The sequence below is a fragment of the Myotis yumanensis genome, unplaced genomic scaffold (assembly GCF_028538775.1).
Source record: "Myotis yumanensis isolate MYYU_CA2020_CCGP unplaced genomic scaffold, mMyoYum1.0.hap1 SCAF_9, whole genome shotgun sequence".
Lineage (NCBI taxonomy): Eukaryota > Metazoa > Chordata > Mammalia > Chiroptera > Vespertilionidae > Myotis > Myotis yumanensis.
In genome coordinates this window covers 6,628,528-6,644,054 of record NW_027223760.1, presented here as the reverse complement: position 1 = coordinate 6,644,054, position 15,527 = coordinate 6,628,528, and the positions used below count along the sequence as shown (strand labels likewise).

At 45.8% G+C, this 15,527-nt stretch overlaps 1 pseudogene; it reads right to left on the bottom strand.

Annotated features, from left to right (window-relative positions):
- Positions 1-2,491: 2,491 nt before the first annotated feature.
- Positions 2,492-4,571, bottom strand: LOC139016726 (GTPase IMAP family member 1-like; annotated as a pseudogene).
- Positions 4,572-15,527: the final 10,956 nt, after the last annotated feature.

Below are 15,527 nucleotides of genomic sequence, written 5' to 3'. Positions count from 1 at the left end.
ACTTGCCAGCTGTGCAAGTGAGGCAACATGGAAGCAGATTCTCCAGCTGCCAACTGAGCCACCTCAGATGAAGCAGCAAAGAGCAAAGATGGGCCACCCCCCTGCATCCTGCCCAGATTGCAGACTCATGAGAAAAGTAAAGATTGTTGTTGGTTTAAACCACTAGGCTTTGGGATGATTTGTTATGCTGTGATGGTAACCGCCACCATCTTCCCAGCTCACTCACCACCAATACCCACAAGGCTAACAACCTGAGGAAGTTACAGAATTGGCATAATCAGGCAGTAATATGTTCTGAAGAGTTCACAAACTCAATTTAGGAAACTGAAAATGAGAAATCCTGCCTATGTCAAGTGTTAGCACCACCGGTGATGCACATTATTTCAGTCCAAGTCTGTGTGCACCTTGTTAGGGAAGCAGCAGGCTTCCCCAGCAAGGTGGTTCTGTGGTCCATGCGAAGCAGGATAGTAAGAATCTAGAAAAATACCTGGACAAATGGAAACTGAGATGAGAAAATTAACTGTTTGGGTGATTGGAGCCAGCTTATTAATCACAAGACCTTATCTTCCCCAACCAAGGGCACTTGAGAGCAAATGGTTTATGTGTCTCCTCCCTCACCAGAGACTACATAGCTTAAATCACTCTGGTCTGGGAGGTAGAGCACAAAGAACCAATTCATGCCATTTGTGCCAGCTAAACCCAAGGGCAGATGAAGTCAGGGGAAAAATAACAAAAACCACATTAAAGCCAGGCACAACTAAAATAAAATAAAATAGTAAAACAGACCAAAGAATAACCCAAATCTCCCCTATACACTTACCTTGATGCATCAACACATTAAAAATGCACCTGGACAGCTAACCAGAAAAAAAAAGGATAAAAAGTCCTCAGGACAAGAACTTGCCAGAAAGTGGACAAGCCCAAAATCGAAATTCCTATCAGTGCCTCCCTGGCATCTGTGCTCAACCCTTGAACCACAATGCCCTTGGCAGCAGAGGAAATGTCCAGTCTCAGCATTTGGCACTGGCTTTCCCCTTTGTGTTCCCAATGGTTTCCAGGCAGGGCTGTGGGCCTCACTCCCATATGCACTCCGCTGTTGCAGATTATTTCCCCCTTTTACCTGTCTCTGTAGTGATGTGAAGGCCCCTGGGAGAGTTTGTTTGTGAAGACACAAGGCAGAGGTTACTGTAGGGAAGATATTTGGGATTACCCAGCAGAATTGGAGGCGGGATTGAGTTTGTTTGTGAGAGTAGAGACACTGAGGGCAGTGCAAGTGTGGGTGGACAGGAGAGCCGTGCTAACCTGGCTCATCTAATCTGAACCAGAGAGCTGACTCCCCCAGACCTGCATGGAACAGAGGGAATGACTCTTTACCGCATCTTGTATCACCAATTCGCAGCCCACTAAGACCTGTTTGCCCTTTACTTTGATATTGAAATAAAAATGTCCAAACCTTTCCATTTCTTTTATTTACCTGTGACTTGAAAAGCCTATGCTCACCCTGTCAGTGTGTCAGCCAGTGAGAAGACTCCTCTTTGGAAGTAGACTTTTTGGAGGCCTCAGTGGCTCCTAGGAATTTGAGTCTCTAGTTCAATTTTCCTTGAACTTGCAGAAGCCTCTGCATTCAAGTTGCTGAAGGGTCTGAATGGGGACGCAAAGGAAGATGGCCTTCCTGGGACAGATGAACAGTTCCTAAGTGCTTTGTATTCTTATGGGCACACACCCTGTGTGTGTGTGTGTGTGTGTGTGTGTGTGTCTGCACTTGGGTGTGTGGTTTTTGCAGAAGGGGTTAGGAATGACAGAGCACTGTCTTTGTTCAATGGGCATATAAGGCAGATGAACAAACATCTGCAAATATTGATTTCCATTAACACAACATGAATGCCCAAGGCATTTATTCATACAATTCATATTCAATTGAAATAAATGGGTCTGGACTGAGGCTTTGTGTTGGCTCTGGCCTTTGATCCCCTGGGAAGACCAGGGATGATTTCAGGATTCCCACGGCAGCCTGAGGTCAGTGGAAAACAGGCAAGAGCATCAACAGGTTAGGCTTCAGGAAGAGAAGAGATCAGGAAAGAACTCTGGCAGGGCCAGGTCCCATGGGCTGGTTTGTTTGGGCGGCGGGGGGGGGGGGAGGGGTTCGGGGGGGAGGAGATGGGAGTGGGCAGGATTTTTGTCTTTGAGTTGGTAGGCTACTGCCAGGTGAGGGACACAAGGAAAACCTGTGGGCCTCAGAGGCACAGACACCAGGGAAGAATGTGGTTGTCAGGTAATGGGTCCAAGTCCTACCTAGATACATTCTGTGACTCGGGAGAGGTCTCCTCCACAGCCTGGAACCAGTCTCTGGAGAGCAGTCTCCAGGCTTGAACAGGACGCCCAGCAGCGGGGGGGTGCGCAGCTTCCAAGCCATCACCCAGTCCCACAGTGTGCCCAGCAGGCCCCGCCTTTGTCCCCCCCACGTGCAGCCCACCAGCCTCTCTGCCACCCATCACAGTTGTTCTTCAGTGGTTGAGAAGGCCAGTGTCTGTGCCAGGTGGTACACTTGGTCGGAATAGAGGGTACCTACATGGTCCTGCACCAGGCGCTCCACAAGCACCACCAGCTCCAGCACCTGGGCCTCCTGCTCCCAGCCCACTGCCCTGTTGTCAAAGAAGCACACTTAGCCCCTGAACTCGGCCACCAGAGCCCGAAGAGCATGGTTGTCAGTGTGGCACACGAAATCCTGCAGAGTCCCCACCCAGGTCCTCCTTTTGTGTGAACAGCACAATGGTGCCAGCGACCATGTTGTCCCCAAATAGGACCTTGCGCGTGCTCATGGCCTGCTGATCCTGTGCAGTGAAACAGCCAGCTGAGTCACCAGGAGCAGCACGTGGGGCCCAGGCGCTGACAGCAGGTAGCAGCGGGTTCACTCCTGGCACTCCAGGTCTGTCTTGGGTCTTGGGGAGCTAAAAAGGTCTGGGGTGTCCATGACTTCCATGTGCCACCTGTCCCACCTGCAAATCCCCATCTCACAGGTTCTGGTCACTGAAGTGGCTGTGAGTCTGGAGAGGAAGCACCTGTGGCCCAGGATGCTGTTCCCGGTGGCGCTCTTCCCAGCCCCTGTCTTCTCCACCAGGATGAGCCTCAGCTGGGGCTTCTGCAGGGCCTGTGTGGTGTCTTCCGAACCTGGAGGACAAGTGATCTGTGAGCTTCCAAATCTTAAAGCAATGTATCCTGGTTACCTGGATTCCCTGAGGCCTTTGAACAAGAACAACAGTGTCTCAACTCTGCTTTCCCACCAAAGCCTTACTGAGGTCATTGGTCAGAGCTTTCTGAACTCCAGGGAATCTTCAGCACCTATTCCTGTCATCTCTGGTTTCACCACATGCATCAGTAGATGCTCAACACCTGGTGGGCTTTACTCTAGAGCAGGGTTGGGGAATCTTTTTTTGCCAAGGGCTATTTGCATATTTATAACATAACTAGAGGCCTGATGCATGAAATTCATGCAAAGAGCTCTGCCCTCACAGCCCTGGCTGCATCAGCTGGCCCTCACAGCCCCAGCTTCATCCAGAAGATCCAGATGGTCGTTCTGCTGTTCAGTCTAATTAGCATATTAGCTCTTCATTGGATAGGATTTGGTTAATATAATTCACTTAATATAAATTTATGCTGCTATGAAAAAAGCACCTAGATTTATTGAATTTTGAGTCCTGCCTGCTGTTGCCTTGGCAGGGCCAGATCAAATGATTCAGCGGGCCTTAAACAGCCTGAGTGCAAGATGTTCTCCAACTTTGCTCCAGAGGATACTCCTTCATAATTCCAGATATGGCCTCACCCATTATCCCTGGTCCCCCACAACCTGTGAGCTGTCCCTATTTGAGGCTTCAGTGGCCTCTGTCATACTTCTCCCAGATGCCATGGAAGATGGGCAGGCGGAGGCCGTAGGCCTGTGGGTGAAGGGCTGTCTGGAGTCCCAGACACACTGGGTTTGATTCACTGCTCTTTCCTGGGTCAGTTATGCCATCTTGGAAGTTGCCAATCAAGTGTTAAACCTTTGTGCAAAAATAGGAATAATAGTACAGTTGTTTTTCCTGGGGCTGTTGAGAGGATTGAATGAAATCACCTCTTTCTTCCTTCTCTCCCTCTCTCCGTCCTCCTGCCTCCCCTCCCTCATAATCCTGCTGCATGCTATAAAACTCCTGTTTAACCTACCATGTTCTCTAACATTCTCCCTGGTGTATCACACCCCCTCTAGTGCATGATCTAATACCCTCTGCATCCTCTTCTGTGGAGATCACAGTATGTTATTATCCTCATTTTACACTTGGGGAATGGAGGTCCAGGCTAGTCAAGGAAGTTCATATTCTCCCAGCTTGACAGAGGCAGGGACCCAACTAATATGCACATCTTAGGGCTCTTGTTGTTTTACCCGAGACACCTCAGAGACCTGTTTGGGGTTACCTGCGCAGTCCTGAGTTTGCCCATTTCCATTATTATCCAGGGCTCATACCTGGAAGCAAGTATGCAGTACACATGTCCTTACCATAGACACTTTCTTCATCTCTTGCCATCTTCTGTTTTCCCATGCTTACCTGAAAGAGTTCCAAACACCATTCATTCATTCTTCAAATAGGTATAACTACCTATGATGTGTCAGCTCAACTTCAAAGAGCTGGTGAAAACACAGTAACAAAGTCATTATTCCTGCTTCCCCTGAACTTCAGAATTGAAGGAAAAACACTGGAAGGGCTGGGCTGGGGTTGGAATGATATTGTGAGAACATTTCATGAGCTTGAATTTGTTTTTTCAGGAATATAAAATCTAAAGGGAAGAAGTGAAATTTTAAGACTCATGCCAGTGAGAAAGTTTTAGACATTAAATTTTCCCTGGTAATTCTATGTGATAAAATCTGTAGATACTTCAATTTCCTAGGAGCTTCAGAAGGCAGGGGAGACTTTGGAAAACCACAAGAACTTGAAAATTTGTTCAGTGAACTAGGGATCCAGTTAGGGTGGATGGCCTGGGAGAGGTACAAGAACAGAAATGGAATTTTTGTCTTGGAAATTGGAAAAGAAACATGTCCCAGGTGATCTGGAGCCTTTTGGGAAGTAAACTCACTGTCCTGTCTCAATGTGTCTAAATAAGATCAATGTCCTGGAGAGACTGGGACCCGCCCTTCCAACTCCTGACATCCTGCCCCCAAGCTGAGGCTTCTTCAAGTAAAGTGGTTCCAGCCCATCAGTCATCGTTTAACACAATGGGACCTTCTGTGCTCCGAGTCCCTGTGCACAGTGCACAGTCCCGAGTAAGAAGGTGGGCACCCAGGCTGCAGGAGATACTTGCTGCTGATCCTGAGCTGCTGTGTGTGAAACTCAGACATCCTTACACACCTGGGAGTGTGGAGTTACTCTTGCTAGATCCCGCTCCCCTTCCTGGTACCTACTAGAACGAAGGTGCACACTCAGTGAGCTTCTTACAGGCACTGAATTCTTCCAGGTCCTCACAGCTCCTCTCTGGCCCACACCGTTCCCCTGTTGGTGCTCACCTTTCCTGCAGAATCAGTGACAGGCTCTGAGGCTGGTCCAGAAGCCCCTGACCTACTTCCCAGCACGCAGGGAAGTGTCTTACCTCTCTGGATGCCCCAAGGGGTGGGGCCCAGGAGTGACAATTTAAAGAGATGGCAACACTCACCACTAAGGCATTAGAATGGGAAGTTCCCACTGTGAAACACTGCTTTGGGCTGACGTGATGTCCTCAGAAGGTCTCTGTGACACAACAGCTTGTCCCCCACAGGGGCTATAACCTCATGGGAGAAGAGCATTTTAGGTTTCTGAGGCCTGTTTTCACTTTTAGCCTGGATCACTAATTTTAACTCCTTTTGCTTTTAGGTCTTTACCTATAAACTGGCCTCTTGAGAGCCTCCTTCCCTGGGACAGTGACACCAAGGTGGTCCTAGTGCCAGGATATCACATGAAAATTTCATCTTTCTCAAAGGAAAGGATGGTTTCTCCAACTATCAAAAATGGAACAATAGGGAGAGTGTGAAACCTTTCCTTCAGGACTTACTCTGGCCATCCTTGTAGGTCTCTCCTACTAGAAGGTCATGAGAAAGGTGCAGAAATTAGCCAGTTACTGAATGGAGGAAGGGAGGCTACCACAGGATTATGGTGATAGGGGGCCTGACCTGGTTAGGTCATTAACAAGGATGTGGCCATGCCTAACTCACTCACACTCTCTGAGTTGACTTTGCCCATATATAGTGAGGGGTTTCACTTAGGGTGAGGTTAATCGCCTGAGGTCTGATTTTCACCCATTCTTGCCAGCACCTTATCTCTAGTGAAGAACCAACTGTCACTGAACTCCACCTAGATTTCCCCCATCAGCTTTACTGAGATATAATTGGCATGTGCCATTGTATAAGTTTAAAGTATACAATGTGTTGATTTGATACATTTATATATTTAAAAATAATCACTACCATAGTGTTTGCTAACACCTGCATTAGGTGCCATAGTTACTATATCTTTTCTGTGGTGAGAACATTAAGATCTACTCTCTTAGCAACATTCAAGTACATAATACAGGATTATTAACTACTAGAGGCCTGGTGCACCAATTTATCCATGGGTGGGGTCTGGCCGATTGGGATGGGGGACAAATCAGGGGCAAGGCCAGCCAGGGGGAGGGGTCATGGGAGTTGGTCAGCCAGCCCTGCCCCGATGAGGGTGGGGGGATAAGGGCAGGGCCGGCCAGGAGGAGGGTGCTTTCACAGGTGAATTCACCTAAACCTCTACAAATCTGATCATTTCAATGTTATGTGAGCTTTTCCTGATCATAACAAAAGGGAAATCTTTCAGTTCTTTCTCTGAATCAAGTGTGATATTGATCCTAAAGGGTAACAAAGATTTGACCAATAAATAAAGCTACAGATGTGTCTCATTTGGAAATATTCATACCAAAATTTGTTGTTATAACACATCTTATTAAAAGATGATGTAGAAAATTACCTAGTGCAGTCAAGACATTTGACCAAATTCAAAACTGATCCATGTTTAAAGCATTTTATACATTATAATTAATAGATAATTATCTAGCGTGATCTTATATAACTATAAATTTTTATTATCACTTTTTTCCCTGTATCTATGAAAGAGAGGATTGTAAAGTTAAAATAATGGGTTATAAAGTTTGGGGATGAAGAAAAATTAGATACTTCTCTAACATTATCTTATACTAGAGGCCCAGTGCATGACATCCGTGCACTAGAGGGGGGATCCCACAGCCAAGCCTGTGCCCTCTCCCAGTCCAGGACCTCTCAGGGGATGTCTGCCTGTCTACTTAGGCCCAATCCCCAGCTGTGAGCCCGACTTCTGGCTGAGCGGTGCTCCCCCTGTGGGAGCACACTGACTACCAGGGGGCAGCTTCTGTGTTGAGTGTCTGTCCCCTGATGGTCAGTGCAAGTCATAATGACTGGTCATTCTGCCATTTGGTCAATTTGAACATTAGCCTTTTATTATACAGGATAACTGTAAATTTAAATTTTTGTCATCACCATTTTTTTCATGCAGGTGAAATATAGTGGATTATAAAGTTAAATAGTGGATTATAAAGTTCATTTTGATGAAGGAAAAAGTAAGTTATTTAGCACCATCAAGAAAAAGAACAAGGTGGAAGGACTAGCTCTACCATGAGTCAAGCACTGCAGTTTCTATGTTTACAAAAGTGCGATGTTGTATGAATAGAGAGAACAGTGAAACACAGAGAATTCAGAAAGAGACTAAATTAATCATAAATTATTTATTTATATTAAATTCAATTACACTATGTTACAGTTAAATTCAATATGGCAGCATAACACATCAAAGAGGCCAAAGATGTTTTAATAAAGCAATTTTGGAATCCTATCTAATAATAGACAAACAGGGTAATTGAGTGTACCTTTGCTATGCCTCCCATTGGCTAATCAGCACAATATGCAAATTAACTGGCAACAAAGATGGCGGCTAATTTGCATATGTAGGCTCCAAGTGGCAGAAGGAAGCCTGGCGACCACGCAGGCTTCTGCCCCAACTCACTGGTGGAGGACTTCTGGGCCTGTTTGGTCAGCAATGCCTCCTGGATGGAGGAGCAGAGACACAGCCAGCAGGGGAGCCAGCAGCCCCAAGCCCCACCTCAGCGCCCGGGTTGGAGAAGCAGAGACACAAGCCTTCAAGGAGGCCCAGTACCCAGCAGCTCCAAGCACCAAAGCCGTGGGGGCGCTAGGGCCACTGGGGCCAGAGGAGCAGAGACACAGCCTGCAGGGGAGCTGGCACCCAGCAGCCCCAAGCCCCGCCTTGGTGCCCGGGTTGGAGAAGCAGAGACAAAAGCCTTCAAGGAGGCCTGGTACCCAGCAGCCCCAAGCCCCGCAGAGGCACTGGAGCTGCTGGGGTCAGAGGAGCAGAGACACATCCTGCAGGCGGGAGGGGGGTGGGGCCCCACCCAGCAGCTCCAAGCCCCATGGCCGAGGAGGCGCTGGGGCTGCTGTGGCTGCTGGGGCCAGAGGAGCAGAGACACAAGCCTGCAGGGGGGCCCGACACCTAGCAGCCCCAAGCCCCGCCTTGGCGGTGGGGCAGCTGGAGCTGGAAGAGCAGAGACAGAGCCCGCAGGGAGCCCGGCACCAAGCAGCCCCAAGCCCCACGGGGGTGCTGGGGCTGGAAGAGCAGAGACACAGCCCATAGGGGGGCCGGCCCCCAGCAACCCCTAGCCCCAAGGTCACAGAGGCACTGGGGCCACTGGGGCTGCAGCAGGGACACAAACCAGCAGGAAACCTCTGGAAAGGAAGATAAACTATCATAACTTTATCTCCCTTTCCACAAGATGAGAAAACTGACCCTGATTTATTTAGTGATATGGCCCACACCTTTCTACAAGGACAGGGTATGTTATGACCACTCCCAGGAAGGTCTGGTCAGAATACTGTCTCCAGGGAATAACGCTACTGTGGCAAATCATCTAAAAGAGGAAACAAGCTTTTGTTGGGTTTATTCTGAAGGTCAGAGAACAGGCCACCCCAACAGATGCCGTGTTGTTATACTGATGATCTTGACCTGCAGATGCTTGAAAAACAGCAAATGCAAAGAGAGGTTTTCACTGAAGTCTCCTGCTCTGCCTAAAATCAGACACCCCCTCCCCGCCAAAAGGTCCCCTTGATGGGAAAAGTGCCATCAGCCAGTGAAGACTGACTCAAGTCACAGAACAGGAGACTAGAAGTTGACATCACACCCAAACTTTGTTAAAAACTATCTCCCCCACCTCCATTCATCTTTCCTAAAAATAATGTACCCTCCTCTAAGAGGCCTACATCTCCCGTCCCCTCTCCCTAGGAAGAAGGTATTTAAATCTGGATTCTAAGCCACCTTGGGGAGTTATTCATTGTTCCCTGGGATCTCCCACATATACATGAGGTACACATGTTAATGAACTTTAGTTTTTCTCTTGTTAATCTGTCTTTCATTATAAGGGCCTCTGCTAAGAACTCAGGAGGGTAGAGGAAAACTATTTTTCCTCCTCCATAATTCTCTCGGGAAATCAAGTCCCGGGGTGAACAATGAGTTTGGCTCAAGTGCCAAGCAGTCCCGGCTGAGGGGAGGAAAGCTTCTAGGGGGAAATCAATGATGCTGGCATCAAAGTAGGACAGAGGGCACATGCATGGTTGCTGGTGGGAGTTTAAAGTGGTTCAACATTTTTGGAGGATGATTTGGCAAAATCAATAGAAATGTTCAAGGTACATCCAAGAGTCTTCTTCTAGGAATCTCATCTGCTGAGATAAAGCACGAGTGCATAAGCCCTGGTCAGAACCCAGGATGCTACTGCGGGCTCCCCTTCCATGATAGGAAAACCTGCTAACAACCTGCATTTTTAGGCAAGGTGGCATCTATACTAATAAAAAGGTAATATGCTAATCAGACTGAACCTCTTCCAGACGACCGACCTTCTGGACGTCCTTCCGGACAAAGCCATGGTGGCAGGGCTGAGGCAGAGGTGGTTAGAGGCGATCAGGCAGGCAGGGGAGAGCAGTTAGGAGGATCAGGATGGCAGGGGAGAGCAGTTAAGGGTATCAGACCATCAGGGGAGAGCAGTTAGAGGGATCAGGCCAGCAGGGGAGAGCAGTTAGGGGGATCAGGCCAGCAGGCAGGTGAGCAGTTAGGTGCCAGCAGCCCCGAGGGATCCTGGATTGGAGAGGGTGCAGGCCAGGCTGAGGGACCCCCTGCTCCCGTGCACGAATTTCATGCACTGGGCCTCTAGTAACTGTATAACCATACAGAAAAAAAAGATAAAATTGCATTATTGCCTCATGCCATTCAAATTGCAAGCAGAATAAAAGTTTAAATGTAAATAAAAAGGCATACAAATAAAAGGAAAAACCATGGGTAACTTATTTGTAACCTGGAAGTAAAGAAAATATTTCTAAGATTTGAAATAGAGTAAAGAGAAGGATGAATAAGTGATTTAAAAAAATATCACAGATAATGTGGGACAAAAGACACCTTTGAAAAATTAAAGCAAAAATGTCAAATTAGGGTCAGTAATATTTTTCAGCTTACAACAAAGGGGGTAAATATTCCTGTTATACACAGAAAATTTAAAAGTACAGAAAGTAATAATAGCAACTTGATAGAAAATGGAGCAAGAGGTGAAAATAAATATTCAGAGAAAAACGAATTTAAATGTACCTTCAATATATCAACAGACATTAATATACACTCAGAAAAATAAATCAAAACAAAAAAAATAAATATCACTAATAATATTAATTAAATGACACCTCTATTTCTGAGGTGAGATACTATTTGACACCTCCAGGTTTGGCAAAAGTCCAAAGGTTTGCCAGCATAATCTGTTGGTAAAGGTATGAGGGAATCAGGTCTTCTCCTGCATGGCTGGTGAGAATGGAAAAACAGTCCAAACCCTACAGAAGGGAATTCAGCACTGTGCTGCCAACATATATATGCATTTTCTCATTCGCGGAGAAAAAGGAACACTCGTGCACTGCTGGTGGGAATGCAGACTAGTGCAGCCACTCTGGAAGACAGTATGGAGTTTCCTCAAAAAGTTAAAAATGGAACTCCCATTTGACCCATTGATCCCACTGCTAGGAATATATCCTGAGAAACCAGAAACACCAATCAGAAAGGATATATGCACCCCTATGTTTATAGCAGCACAATTCACCATAGCTAAGATCTGGAAACAACCTAAGTGTCCATTGACAGATGAATAGATTAGAAAACTGTGGTACATCTACACAATGGAATACTATGCTGCTCTAAAAAAGAAGGAACTCTTACCATTTGCAACAGCATGGATGGAACTGGAGAGCATTATGCTAAGTGAAATAAGCCATTCAGTGAAAGAAAAATACCATTTGATCTCACTCATTTATGGATAATAAAGAGCATTATAAACTGATGAACAAAAATAGATACAGAGGCAGAGCAGCTTTAAACAGACTGTCAAACTACAGCAGGAAGGTTGGGGAGGGTTGGGGGTGGGTAAGCGATCAACCAAAGGACTTGTATGCATGCATATAAGCATAACCAATGGACACAAGACACTGGGGGGTAGGGTAGGCGGGGGGAAGGCCAAGGGGGAAAAAGGAGACAAATGTACTACTCTTTGTAATATTTTAAGCAATAAAAAAAACAGACAAAAAATACAGTAAAAACTAGAAGCATGAACAGATTGTCGAACCTCAAAGGGAAGGCAGGGGAGGATGGGTGGGAAGAGATCAACCAATGAACTTGAATGCATATATCCATAACCTGTGGACACTGACAATGGGGTGGTGAGGGCCTGGGGGTGGGGGTCAAAGCGGGCTGAAGAGGTTAATGGGGCAAAAAGGAGGACCTATGTAATACTTCAACAATAAGGATTTAAAAGAGAAATAATTGTGCATAAATGCAAGTTTTTTTAAAAAAGTAAAACTGCATTTGGGGCCTTCAGAGTCACAGCCTGAAGTAGAAACAGTGCACATGTCACAGGAATGAGGAAAGAGGAGAGGCTGAGGTAAAGGAAGGGGAACTCTTAGAAACAGAGGGGAGGACTGTGAAGTCTTCCGTGCTGTGTAATGATAGTTTGAACCAATTTCACCAAGTCATCAAGGAGTAGGGGACACTCAACTCACATACGACTGACAAATTATATATTGAGGGCCTTGGACATATCGGATATTGGGGTGTAATTCAATAAGTAAACTATATTATAAATCCCAGATCATATACTTATATATGGTACATACTTCTCACATATGTTCTTCCATTTATAAGTTACCATATTCAAGTTGCTAGTATTTTGTTGAGGATTGTTATGTCTATATTCATAAAGGATATTGATTGAAGTTTTCTTTTCCAGTAATATCTTCGACGGATACTGACCTCATGGAATGAATGGTGAAGTACTTCTGCCTTTTTTATTTTATTTTTTAAAGTGTTTACAATGTTTCGTGTTAATTCCTTAAATTTTTAGTCGAATTCGCCAGTGAAGCCATCTGGTACTGGACTTTTACTTTAATGGTAATATTTTATTTTAATTACTAATGTACCTGCTTATTATATGTATATTCAGATTTTATTTCTGTTTGAATAACTTTCAGTAGTTAGTGTCCTTGTAGGAATCGAATGTACAGCATAAAAAGCAAAAGAAGAAAAGACAATTTGGCTTTTTGTGCAGTTGGCTCACAGCCTCCAGCGGCAACACTGTCAGAACCCACCTTAGCTTTTGAGCCAAAGCCATGCCCTCACCAGGCCCAGCTCAGCAGAGCTCCCAGTGTCTGCCCCAGCGGGACGTGGCTATGGGTCAGTCTTTGCCCCCAGAACTCTCTGCTGAGTTGGCATAGGCTTCGTCAGACCTGAGGATCTCTTTGTCTAACCAGCCCCCTCTTCTCTTTCCCTTTCAAATGTCTGATCTGTAGGTAAGTCTGAGGCTTCCTCTGCCAGGTGGAGCCGTGGCACCTACTGATCAAATACCTGAGGGCCAAGCACAGGCAAGGCAGGGCCTGGGACTGCTGGGCCGGCTGCAGAGTGGATGGTGTGTGGCCCAGTTGCTGGAAGCCCTGGTCCTGCTCTGCCTGCTGCTCCCAGGCTCAGGCCCTACACCACAGGTCTACAAGGCAGGTAACCTGGGAGGAAAGGAATCGTGGAGCTGAGCAGAAATAAAACCTCATTCGTTAAGGGATCCTGTAGCTTCAGACACAGTTTCAATGACACAGAAAATGGAACACTATCAACTTTGTAAAGACCCAAAGTTCACTTTTTTAAGTTTTTAATTCTCCTGTTTGACACTAGAGGTACACAGTTTTAAAATAAATTTGTCTAACTATAAAATATGCTTAATACCTTTTAGTACTGCCCATACATCTTTCTTCTCTTGAAAAATAGTGAAATGGCTGGTAGTTTTAAGTAGAAAGTGAATTCATCACAAAGGGAAAATAACCATTTTTATTTTGAGCTTTTTAAAAAAAATTTGGACATTGTCTTAGTCCATTAGGGCTTCTAAAAAATATTAATATCACAGGCAAAGAGGCTTAAATGGAACAGAAATGTGCCTTCCACCCTCTGGTGGTTAAAAGCTCAGGATAAGGTTGCCTCATAGGTTCTGGTGAGGGCTCTCCTGGGGTTGCAGACTGACAACTTCCATTTGTGTCCTCAGTGGAAGGGATGAGCCAGCTCTCTGGGGCCTCTTTACAAGGGCACAGATCTCAGTAACGAAGACCCTCCCAATGGCATCCTCCTAATAACATCCTATGGGCATTACGTTTTTTATTTATTTTTTAATAAAAAATCTTTATTTTTAAGAGTATTACAGATGTTCCCCTTCCTTCCCTCACTGTCCCCCTCTACCTGGTTCCCACCCCATCCGAGGCCTTCATCACCCCATCGTCTATGTCCATAGGAATGCATATAAGTATATAAGATCTGTGGTTAATCTCTTCCAGCCCCCTACTCCCCTTAACTCTGAGATTCCTCACTCTGTTCCATGTTTCCATGCCTCTGGTTCTATTTTATGCATCAGTTTATTTTGTTCATTAGATTTATTGTTTGTTTATTATGACTTATAGATTCAATTATTGATAGATATGTATTTATTGCCATTTTATTGCTCATATGTTTCATCTCTTTTTCTTATACTTTTTCTTCCTTTTCTTAAAGAATACCCTTCAATATTTCATGCAATACTGGTTTGATGAACTCCTTTAGCTTTTTCTTGTCTCTGAGGCTCTTTATCTGTCCTTCAATTCTAAATGAGAGCTTTGCTGGGTAGACTAATCTTGGTTGTAGGTCCTTGCTAGTCATCACTTTGAGTATTTCTTGCCATTCCCTTCTGGCCTGCAAAGATTCTGTTGAGAAATCAGCTGACAGCTACATGGGTGCTCCCTTGTAGGTAACTAATTGCTTCTCTCTTGCTGCTTTTAAGATTCTCTCTTTGTCTTTAGCCTGTGGCATTTTAATGATGATGTGTCTTGGTGTGGGCTTCTTTCGGTTCCTCTTGTTTAGGACTCTCTGCACTTCCTGGACTTATAAGTCTATTTCTTTCACCAGGTAGGGGAAGTTTTCTGTCATTATTTCTTCAAATAGGTTTTCTTTTCTTTTTTTTTTTTTTTTTAGTATACTATCAAAGCTTATATTTTATTTTATTTTTTTAATAATTTTTATTTCTTAAATTATTACAAAGAGTATTACATATGTCTCCTTTCCCCCCCCTTGACATTCCCCTAGCCCCTCCCCCCCCCGCCCCCTCCCCCGCCACCCCATGTCTTGTGTCCATTGGTTAATCTTATATGCATGCATATAAGTCCTTAGGTTGATCTCTTAATCCCCCCCCAAACCTTCCCAAGGCTTCCCACTGTAGTTTGACAGTCTGTTCAATGTTGCTCTGCCTCTGTATCTACTCCTGTTCATCAGTCTATACTGGTCCCCTTTGTCTGTCCCAACCTCACTGGAGTAGTCTCAACCTCACCAGGGCCATCTGAGCCTCACCAGGGCCATTACAGCCTCACCAGGGTCGTCCTGACCTCACCGGGGCCATTTCAACCTCACCGGGGCCGTCCCTACCTCACAGGGGCAGTTTCAACCTCACCGGGACCGTCCCTACCTCAACAGGGCCATTTCAACCTCACCAGGGCCGTCCCTACCACACCGGGGCAGTTTCAACCTCACCGGGGCTGTCCCTACCTCACGGGGGCCGTTTCAACCTCACCGGGGCCGCCCCTACCTCAACAGGGCCATTTCAACCTCACTGGGGCCGTCCCTACCACACCGGGGCAGTTTCGACCTCACTGGGGCCTTCCCAACCTCACTGGGGCAGTATCAACCTCACTGGGGCCGTCCCAACCTCACTGGGGCAGTTTCTTTTTTTTTTTTTTTTTTTTTTTTTTTTTTTTTTTTTTTATTTTTCGCTTAAAGTATTACAAAGGGTATTACATAAGTGTCGTTTTTTCCCCCCCGCCCTTGACAAACCCCTACCCTCCCTTACCCCCCAGTGTCTTATGTCCATTAGTTATGCTT